This window comes from Battus philenor, unplaced genomic scaffold, assembly GCF_028537555.1.
Source record: "Battus philenor isolate CCGP_79_NKW_IND1 unplaced genomic scaffold, ilBatPhil1.0.hap1 SCAF_18, whole genome shotgun sequence".
Taxonomy (NCBI): Eukaryota; Metazoa; Arthropoda; class Insecta; order Lepidoptera; family Papilionidae; genus Battus; species Battus philenor.
This window is the reverse complement of record NW_027181680.1, coordinates 693,373-704,198: the sequence shown is the minus strand read 5'-3', so window position 1 is coordinate 704,198 and position 10,826 is coordinate 693,373. Positions and strand designations below refer to the sequence as shown.

General features: G+C 32.6%; 1 protein-coding gene across 1 annotated transcript in view; it reads left to right on the top strand.

Moving 5' to 3' along the window:
• The first annotated feature begins 467 nt into the window (after nucleotides 1–467).
• Nucleotides 468–10,826, top strand: part of form3 (formin 3) — a 141,162-nt gene continuing 130,803 nt past the window's right edge. Inside the window, exon 1 of the mRNA XM_068763516.1 lies at nucleotides 468–551. The gene's annotated coding sequence lies outside the window, so the exon portion shown is untranslated. The remainder of the gene's footprint in view (nucleotides 552–10,826) is intronic.

Sequence of the window (10,826 nt, the reverse complement as noted above, 5' to 3'; positions counted from 1 at the left end):
CCTTTCATTTGAAACCCATATTGAGGGGGTTAAGGGAAAATATGTAATCCGCCATTTTGTATCGGCGGTCATCTTAGATTTATAATACTATTGATTTTATTATATTGTATTGTCATCTAAATTAAATGTGTGTACCAAATTTCAGATCAATCTGACAACGGGAAGGTGCTTAAATTTCAATTTCTAATTTTGACCCAAATAAATAAACAAATAAATTCCGTACGGGTCGAACTAAATAAAAAACCTTTTAATAATAATAAAAATAGTCATTTATTATTTTAGCCGGAATCGAATCCTAGATATATTCATCGCACATCTGTTGAGTTACAGGAGTCGAAGTCAAAACCAAGGTCAAACTTAACCGCTGTTAGAAAACAATTAGTCATCGGCTCAGCCGCTCGGCTCAACCGCCATTACCAGTGAAAGTGCGCGCTCGCGAAGGACGCCACACTCAGTTTATTGTCGAGCTTCGACCGATACACACGTAAAGTTACCGCGAAGTAAATCCGACGCGCGTGTATGTGGAGATATATATAAAAACTCTGGTTTAAGTATGTCCGTCATTTTATTTTTATTTATATGTGCTACTAATTGAATTATTATTATTTAGTTTGAATACGTAATTATATATATTTGCTATATAAATATTAATGATTTTGAAATTTAATTTTATAACAGTGTTTGTGCATAACAAAGCAAGCGAGGTATTGTAAGTTATTTAGATGTCTAAGAAACTTTACTTTACCATTAAATCACCATTAATATGTATTAATTATTTCTGAAATATAAAACATATTTCTGAGTATAAATATCACGATATAAAACTATATTATCATGGATGAAAGAGTTCCGAAATCTGTAAGTCATATATATATTATTTGACCCTATAGATGTCCTGTCTTAGGACTTTGTTTTCGCCCACAGATGCCCACAAAACGGCAGCCTCCTCCTAAGATATCCATAAGGCTTTGCAGGTTGGTGATCGCAATCTGTAAACTTGTTTATGGGCAGTGTATATCCAATATAATAAATAAATAGTTTGATATAAATGACATTGTCTCCCTGGAGTCGAAACCGCGAACTGTGATCACAAGTTTTGGTTTACCACTGAGCTTCCACCGTTCTATATAGTAAGAATAATCAATTTGAACTTTGAAAAGAAAAGATCATATAAAACCAAGTGTTTATATATAATTATTTTTGATATATCACATTGTTAGGTTTATTTTTGATGCGTAATTAAATTAATTTGATTCTTTTGCGATATGTCAAACAGACGAATCATAGATTTTTTTATTAATTTCCGTCTGAAACCTTTGCTACTTAATGGTAAAGTCGTTTTATAGGGGAGTAATAATTTATTCGGATTTTATGTTTCGTCACAAACATTTTAACAATGTTGAACTATTTATCTATAGTCGTTACAAATGCAAGCCATAATGTTATTTATAATTTCGTTTAATATGAACCTAATAAACTAACTAATAAATAAATATAAATGAATTAGATAAAGCCGTTATCAAGGTGTGATGTGACGAAGGGAAGTAAGGATTAACTTTTGTATATACACCAATACTTAACTTTGCGTCGTGGTTACGTTCCAAAAAAACACGACGCGAATTGAAACGCCGCAAAGTGAATTAAGATTTTCTATAGCAAACCATGTAAAGATCGAAGATAGATTCCAGGGTTACGAAAATACTACTCTTTAAAAAGAAAATTGAACAAAGTAAACATTTAAAAAAAAAAACAAAAATAATGTAACTCTGCCAATAAATACATTGGAAAAATATTTACCTTTTTTGTAACCAAAAACAACACGTAAAAATTTATTAATTTATAATTCTCTTTAAAAAAAAAACACAACATACTGCATGACAACACACTACGTACTTGAAACTGAACACTAAAATTAGCAAACAAAGTGAAAATAAAACTGTATTCAAATTGCGTTGTTTTTAGTTAGAAAGTGAATCCCCGAGTTTGGATGGCATGCTGCAATTAGAAACAAAAGCGTTGCCATCTTTGAGAAAATTTCAAAAAAAAAAATTAAAGACTCGAACCCGAAACAATGCAACTTCGAAAATCTAACGACGCACAGTGAAAATTAGTACTAATTAAACAGCGACGCAACTTCGAAAAAAATGCAAAACGAAACGACCCAAAGCGAGGTATTGGTGAATAAATTCATCACAGCTGATAAACGCCCAACGCAATATATTCTTCTTCTTATCCTTGCACTCTTCTTAGAGTAGTCGTGGTCATGCTCCTTCTAAGATTGGCCATGTAGTTAGGTGATTATTGGAGTTAGAGTATTCATGTATTGACTTATTGGTGATGGTTTTGATGATGTCTGTCCATCACGCTGGAATGCGTCTACCTGATCGCTTGCCTTTCATTTTCCCTTGCACTAGTAAACGTTCTATTGAGTCCTCATTGGTGACATGTCCAAGGAACTTAAGTGTTTGTGTTAAAACAGCCGAAGATAAACTCTCTTTTATTGAGTTCTTTGAGGGTCATAACATTCGGTGCATCGACTGTGACCATCCGTCTTCAGCGCCACATCTCCAGGGCGCTAAATTTCCATGGATCTAGAATCCTCAGCGACTATCACTTCTCATTGATTTACTTTACCAAGTTTCCGGGGATTTCTCGCGACCTTATGTTGTCTTAGGTATACATATATGGATTACTTAAATGTTTTTTTAAAAATTACTGTTACTATATGGTTGTAGATAACAATAAAATTCAACGAATCAGTTTTTTTCGAAGAATAATAAATATTTTCTAGTTCTAGATAAGATTAAATATTTCGACTTTTCTTTAACAATATCAGCGCGTATCATATATCTATAATAGCTATTACCAATATTATATTTATTTTTCATCTATTCATCATGAGATATATTCTGGAAGGGCGCGATTTGGTAGAATCTAGATTTAGATATTACATAATGGCAAACCTTGTCCCAAATTTTTAATACAATATTTTTAATACACTAATTGAGCGATGTAATACAGTAGTATAAGCAGTAGTCCAGGGGCAGAGGACTGAGCCTTGATGGTAGGTCATGACTTCGATTCCCAGTAAAAAATCTACATATATAAAAATTAGTTTTTGTCTGTATGCTCATGCGATATGAGCTCATAGAGGTTTCTAAGAGGTTGTATCTTATCAATAAAATTACTTATAATTAATTGAATATTCGTATAATGTCTTTATTTTTAATTTATTTTAATTAATGTCGTAGCAAAGGGTCGCAGAAAGCGGCTAGTGTTATAAAAATTCACATTTCGTGCATTAATTATACAGGATTATTATTACATAAATAAATTTCCAGAGGATGAACAGCAGCGACCTCTGCATATCATAATACCTGCCAAGGGTTGCAATTATGATATATCCTCCCATAGATACCTTAGGAGATGTCATGAGATATTTCCTTAACATTTATACGTTTATTAGTATTGTCTTTTTATCTAGATCCAACATAAAGTTACAAATTCCTAAACATATCAAAATTAAAGCTATTTCTGATATGTTTTTGTATACATCTGTGTTGTTAAACTTAATTAAATGATGTGTTGTTGTGGAGTTTCTTACTGCTTCTTTTCCACAACTTGCGAAGCAGATTAGACTGAAAAATAAATAAATAAATAATAGGTTGACGATCAAGAAGAGTTCTGTTAAATTTTCCAATGTTAAATGAATTTTATCTTAATCTTTAAATGACATCTGATCTGAGATGAACTCTAAAAAACTCAGACAATTTTATTTTTGTCATCACTTTAATAGTATGATAATTTATTTTCAAACTTTAATATCATGAAACAAATATTTAAATGATTTAAATATCCTAAACTCTGTTATAGAACTTCAGTTTATATAAATATCTTTACTAATTTTTCCTTTAAATAAAAACCAATTTATATATATATAAATATATATATATATATATATATATATATGTATTACCTGCAACAAACATACAATGACACTGTATATAACAGCTTATAAGTATTATGAAAATCAGATATCTCAATCGATTACTTTAGTATATATACATAACGATATGTATATTTATATATTTAAATACATAAAAAATACCGAAAATAAATCAATGTCACAAATATTGACCTTAGCCCCGTTCATATTATCAGGTTTTATATTGGTGAAGAAGTTAAGATTCCATTGTAACTTCATCTAGAAATCAGTGGTTTCAAAAATATGCACCTCCGATTTTTTCTGGAGTCATCATCAGGGGCCTAAAATCAGAGACCGATGTCAAGGGTTCAAGACGGAGACGGGAGACGGGAGTCTGGGGACTGGCAAATATAAGATTAGAGACCAGACTAGAAAGGACTACGAACCGGAGACTGAAGGCCAAAGACCGGAGACCAAAGATAGAATTACCAATAGACAAAATTAGATATAAATTTAAAATATCACAATAATTAACGCATTGACCCTATTCATTTATGAAAACGAAAGAAAAAAACAGACGAAGAATTTGTGTTTCGCTTAGCGGAGATTCTTTACGTAAAGAAACATTTCTCTTGAAGAAGCGGTTATAACAAATGAAAACACTTTTCACAAACGGCTGTACCAATGACGATATATGCCATATTGTAAAGGTAACTGGTCTAAGTTATAAATAAGTTATTACAATAATGTAATTTAAATTAAAATATCTAGTTCAAGTTATCGGGATTTGCTTCATTTCCTTTCCAAAACGTTGTATCTATACAAATAAATAGAACAGGAGTGTCTGTTTGTAATAAAATAAATGTACATAATCAGCAGGAGCGCAGGATCAGTCATCATGCAGATCAAGTCATTTAATTGTTTTTACCTTAATATTGTTTAGATATTATAGCTACTCCCCAGAGCGGTGTTTCCCAATAAGGGGCCCACGGCCCACTAGCGGGCAATTCGAAAGTGGACTCGGGTTTAACCCTTTCGTTTTAATATTAAAATATATATGTATACATTCGTAAGGATTTTAGAAAGACAGGTGTGGCATCGCACATATAGTATGTTAAATACTTTTTTTAGTATCGTCTAACACTGAAACATTATTTCAGTTGATAGATATCCACTATAAGGTATATTACTCCCCTAAAGTATCTATAGTGAATGTACCATAATCAACACGCTTGAGAGATAGGTTTGCGATCGCAGTGTGGTATTATGGTACGAAGAGGTCGCTGCTGTTCATCCTGTGGAAAATTATTTGTGAGTAGTAACAATCTGTGACCTTATGTGAAAACCTTAATATACCTCCGTTCAGCTTACCGGACCTTCTAAAGAAAAAATCTACAGCAGAATCTTTTGATGAGTTGGCCCGGCACATTGTCCTAAATCTCAAGGCATTTAACAGTCTGTAGCGCTTGGGCAGCGACTTGAAATAAAATAATGTAGCAACTAATATGTAATCGAGTATTCCGAATTGTATTGTTAATATATATAAATTTTAGCTGTATTTACCGATAAGAGAAAATTGTGTAAGAAAAATTGTAAAAAATCATAAAACGCTGTCGTGCCTCGCAGCTGGGAGAAGAAAGATCCGTATCAAATAGTGGCAACACTCTCCCAACTGTCTGCGTTTAGTTTAAGCGAAAATAAATATTGTAAAAAAACCCTAGCGATACAAATTAGAATTAATAAAAAAAAGTAGTAACAATCCTATATAATTAATGCACAAAGTGTTAATTATATAAGATTACTAGCTGATCCCGCAAACGTTGTTTTGCAAAAAAAAATTAATTAACAAATAATAAATAAGGGTTTATCGTAGAGGGGTAAAAATTTAGGGTTGTATGTATTTTTGTTTGCTGTATCGTAAAGAAATAAAAACAAAAAAAATCGTCAAAAAATTAAAAAAAAAAAAATTTAAGGGTGAACAACCCTTATCACTTAGGGGTATGGAAAATAAATAGTAGCCGATTCTCAGACCTACTGAATACGCATATAAAATTTGGTAAAAATCGGTCGAGCCGTTTCAGAGGAGTTCAAGTTCGAACACCGTGACACGAGAATTTTATATATTAGATATACTGGGAATTAAACCCGCTATACAATAGTAAGTGTCAATAGTCTAACGATGGCTTGTGTAGCACTCTACCAGATGCTGTTATTGTGTCGAGTGATTTTGAAAATAAACAATTGTATTAATATTTTAATTACATTACATTATGATATCTTTAATCGTTTTTTAATAACTCAACTATTCGTCGATTAAATAAAATCGATTTTAACGATACAATGTGATATCGAATTAAAAATATATTTACGGAGAAATCATAATGAAAGTAGGCTTGTAAGTCTGTAGAAATTTTTTCTATGCCCCCCCCCCCCCTATTGGGTACCTCTCCTTCCACCCCCTATTTAATTGGGAACAGGGTTTTGTATTTCTTAATAATTTTTTTTTTACTAGAATTTTTATTTTCGTTCTCGTCTTCCAAAGTAAACAATATCTTTTTTCCTCCTTCTATCATTCTACAATTCTATCTTTCTTTCTCAATCATTCCATTCCTTTCGTACATCCTCAAATACTTCAGTTATCCATTTCTATTACAGTATCACAGTGTTAATTGGTTTAATTATTTTCTCGTGTACAACAATTTTATCACGGATTTATTTTACAATTGATTTTTTTTTAATATCAATGAATCTATTTTATTAATTTTACAATGTTTTATCCACCTATGTTATATATATGTGTGTGTGTGCTATAAATATGTTCCTATCCATTGCGTATTGTACAACTTTCCTAACACACAGATGTTCCACATAACATCCAAGTAGCGAAAGAGAAAAGGCAGAAATAGTAGCAGAAGAAGTTTACAATTTAGCTTAAACCCTAAAAAGGCAAAATACGTTGACATAAAGCCAGTTATCTTGTAATTTAGCAAGATATATAAAAATCACGGCCTTTAAACTTACATGTATTATATCCGCTTATCAGTTGATAACAGCGTATTAAAGAATCGAATTAAAATAACGTAATATGCTTTCGTTCGCTGATAACAACGATAAGATGTGACGTTTCAATGTTAGAAGATATTTATAAACTATCATATAATGGATTGTTTTTGAAGATAGAAAAGTATTTGGACGTGTGGTGTTTTAAAAACAAACAGATGTGGAACGAATGTTTAAGGAACATATGTTGGTGACGGTAGAGGCGTCAGGAATGACAGCCACGTACCTGTTACAGAAAGCTAAGAACCTTAAATATATTTCACGTGATTTATATACTCTATTAAGTAGTAAAAGTGAACGCAGAAGAACAAAGAACAAAGAAGAATTGCTCACCAGTAGTGACAGTGGGCGGGGCAAATCGCTCATGCAATGCCCAATGGATGGATCGACAACATAGTTAAGATCACTAGAAGTCGTTGAATGCGGACAGCGTAGGACCAGAAAGAAGAAGAATATTATGAACCAGACTGAATTTGGGTTCTTCTCTAATCAGGTCACGTTTGGAATTCTAAATTTAAATTGAAGAATGACTTAATTACCACAGTCTAGCACTATAAATACATAAATACAATACTAATGTACAGTAATCGGCGATAAATATTACACATCGAACTTTGGAAAGAGACAATCGGCTAATTTCGGCTTCGATGAGAGTTATCTCTGTCGCACGAAATACAAACAGTCCGGTATCTATTAGGAGCTGTTACAACAACTATCATTTGCTTTTTTTGTTAATTATTTTCATTCTTTGTATAAAATACACCAATTTTAAGAAAAGGATCAATATTTAGCCACTTCCGCACATGCAGTGGTAGTCGTGCAATGAAATGAACATGCGGCAAACAGTGCGAATCACACAACTGCCACCGTTAAATCACTCAACACGTGTTTCACTTCTCCACGGGGCATCTTCAAGAGTTATGTTGCACCGATTAGTGTCAGACAGAGAGTCCTCTCAACAAGGCTGTGTTTGACACCGCATGCGCATTTATCAGCGGGCTGGCGGGCGGTGCATTTCATTGCACGACTACCACTGCATGTGCGGAAGTGGCTAAATATTGGTCCTTTTCTTACTTAGGATGGACATCCGCGGTTGGGGTAAAATAAAATAAAAAATATATTATTTAGGAAAAGGAAAACCAATATACTTATTGTTAAAATAAGACATTGTAATAAAAAATAAAAATAGGTATAACAGTGTTAATTATTAACAGTTGTAATTATATTTTGTGATATATACATCGCGGGGTACTGTGTATATTTACAGTTTAACATTACCAGATGACAAACCACTTAGCACGTGTTCAGAATCATGTGTATATTTTTACACGAGCACTCCACCTTCGAGTGGCGCTTCCAGTTTTTATGGATCTATTTAAGAGTCGCGAGTTGCCGCGGCGCCCGTTGATTCAGTACCTCGCGTCTCAATTAATGGAATTAGTCGGTATATCGTTATATATCTCTGTGAATTACAGAGAGCTTTTAATGATAATAAAAAATGTATTTTAACTATTATTAACAGACATAATTACATACCCTATATATATATATATATATATATATATATAAATATATATACACATTTATATAACAAAATTATTATAGTTTATCAAGGTAAATGAAAATAAAATATATCAATAAAATATATTTAAATAGGAATATATAAGGGGGGAGGGGTTCCCGTACCTTCAAATACTCGAGTCGCATAAATAAGGTATGCAAGATTGTATATTATACAGGATGTTTGAAATACGTGCTTTACAGCTATGACAACTATTTCCAATTATAATGATTACTCTGAAATATGTTAGATAAATTATTTTTGTAACCTGCCAGTAACTTCTGGGGAAAAGATAGCAAATAATGATTATATATATTTTAATACGATGTGAACAGAATTTTGATAATGCTATTTTGTACTGTATTATCATTATATTATTTATTGTTTCTGCTTTAAACATGGAGAATCAGTCGGAAGTTAACTGCTTTTTAATTGTTTATTTGTTTGAAAAGTATTCAAATATTATTAATGAAGTACACACACACATATATATAAATATATATATATATGTATGTACGATAATATCACAATAATACTAAATGTCACGCACCGGTGGGAGATCGGCATTGCAAAAGAAATTTTCTCTATCGTATGTATTGTATTGTATTGTTTCTGAAGATGTTAATGCTGTTAGCCCTAAGGCTTTTACAGCTTCATTGGTACTGAGTTCACGGAGCGGAAGGGTCCGTGAACTAAATATCTCTATCGTACTCTTATTGTAGGCGCAATGAAACAAATTATAAAAGATCACTAATAACCAATAGTTCGCTAAGGAAGTAAGAACATTCAAGTGTAGTGCAGACAAGTTAGTACGTTACATCGCACGATGCCGGCACCGTGCTGACTCATAAAACTTGGTTGGTAGACATCTCGCGCCGGCGCGAGACCGGCTTCTCACTGTTTACTTCGTCTCTGACGCCGGCGTTAGACCGGTAGCTAAGTTGGTTTAAGTTTTACACATATATCCCATCAACTTATATAAACAACAAGTTAATAATTTCATCTGTAAGGTTTTCGTCTTTAACATAGATTTTTTTTATTAAAAAACATAAATATCTTCGCTAGTACCGCGTGCGACAACAGCTGTACAAACTCGCGTCCATTTGTAACACATGTGTCATACTTGATATTTTTGTTATAATTGTCAATATTATGTTAAAAACGTTACATAAAATCGAATATATTCATTTTTTATTGGCCTCCGTTTTTGTGGACGTGTTGTTGACTTGTAATATTATTTCTCGGGAAATGAACCTGCTGAATACGATCGCATGTCTCAGCCGTGTACCACTGTGCTACTACCGCTCATATATACTTAAGTTAAATGTAAATAGACTTTGAAAAATTATGTCTCGAATGTTCATGCGATGATATTTATTTAAATTAACTTTAAAAGAGTAAATGTCAAGTTATTTAAAAGGTTCTCCTTTATAGAACTAACTTTTCGAAACTAACAGCCGTCTGTGCTCATAAATGCCCCCTGCAAGGCCTCCTACAAAATAAGGCTGAATGTTAAAACAACGAGATTCGTGTCACCTAGATGAAAGTATTTTGTTAACTTTATTTACAGTATCTGGTGAAAAGTTTATACGTGACATAGAGTATTGTATTTGCCCACATATTCCCGAAAGCGAGAAACTAAATCCAATGTCAGATTTATGTAAAAGCAACTTGGTCAACATCGTTTACAACTGGTTCTACTGGTGGAAGGGCCAAAGTTGAGACCAAGGTTCGATCATTTATAGATCTTCGTATCTCTTGATCTCGACTGCGAATGGCATGAATTATACATAAAGTTATTGCTTCGAATACATTCGATTTCAGGTCACGTGGTCTGTGCAGGGATATCTATGGGTCGAATCTATTTGACATTTGTCCATGATCTTGTCAATAAATTATTTTCATATCTTAATCTTTCGTATCATGTAATATTACTTGTGTGGTACAATAAAGCTATCTCTTATTCGCAAAAGAAAGATATGAGTTTTAAGTGGAGTTGAAGGAACAGTTGGAAAGTGGCACCATCGCCAGCCTAGTGGTAGAAAAAGAACGCTGTTGTAAATTCCCAGATTATTACAAGAAAGTTGTCATAGAGACTGTAAATGAAAATAAAGATTGGATTGAAAATATAAAGTAGAGTGGCTAAGTAAGAGAGGCAATGTGCGTAAGGATTATTAATGAAAGGAAGAGAAGAAACAAACATTAGATGAGTGAAAGAGAATGTAGAAGGAAACATTGGACGGATGAAAAAGGAGAAAAGAAATAAGTTAATAATAATAA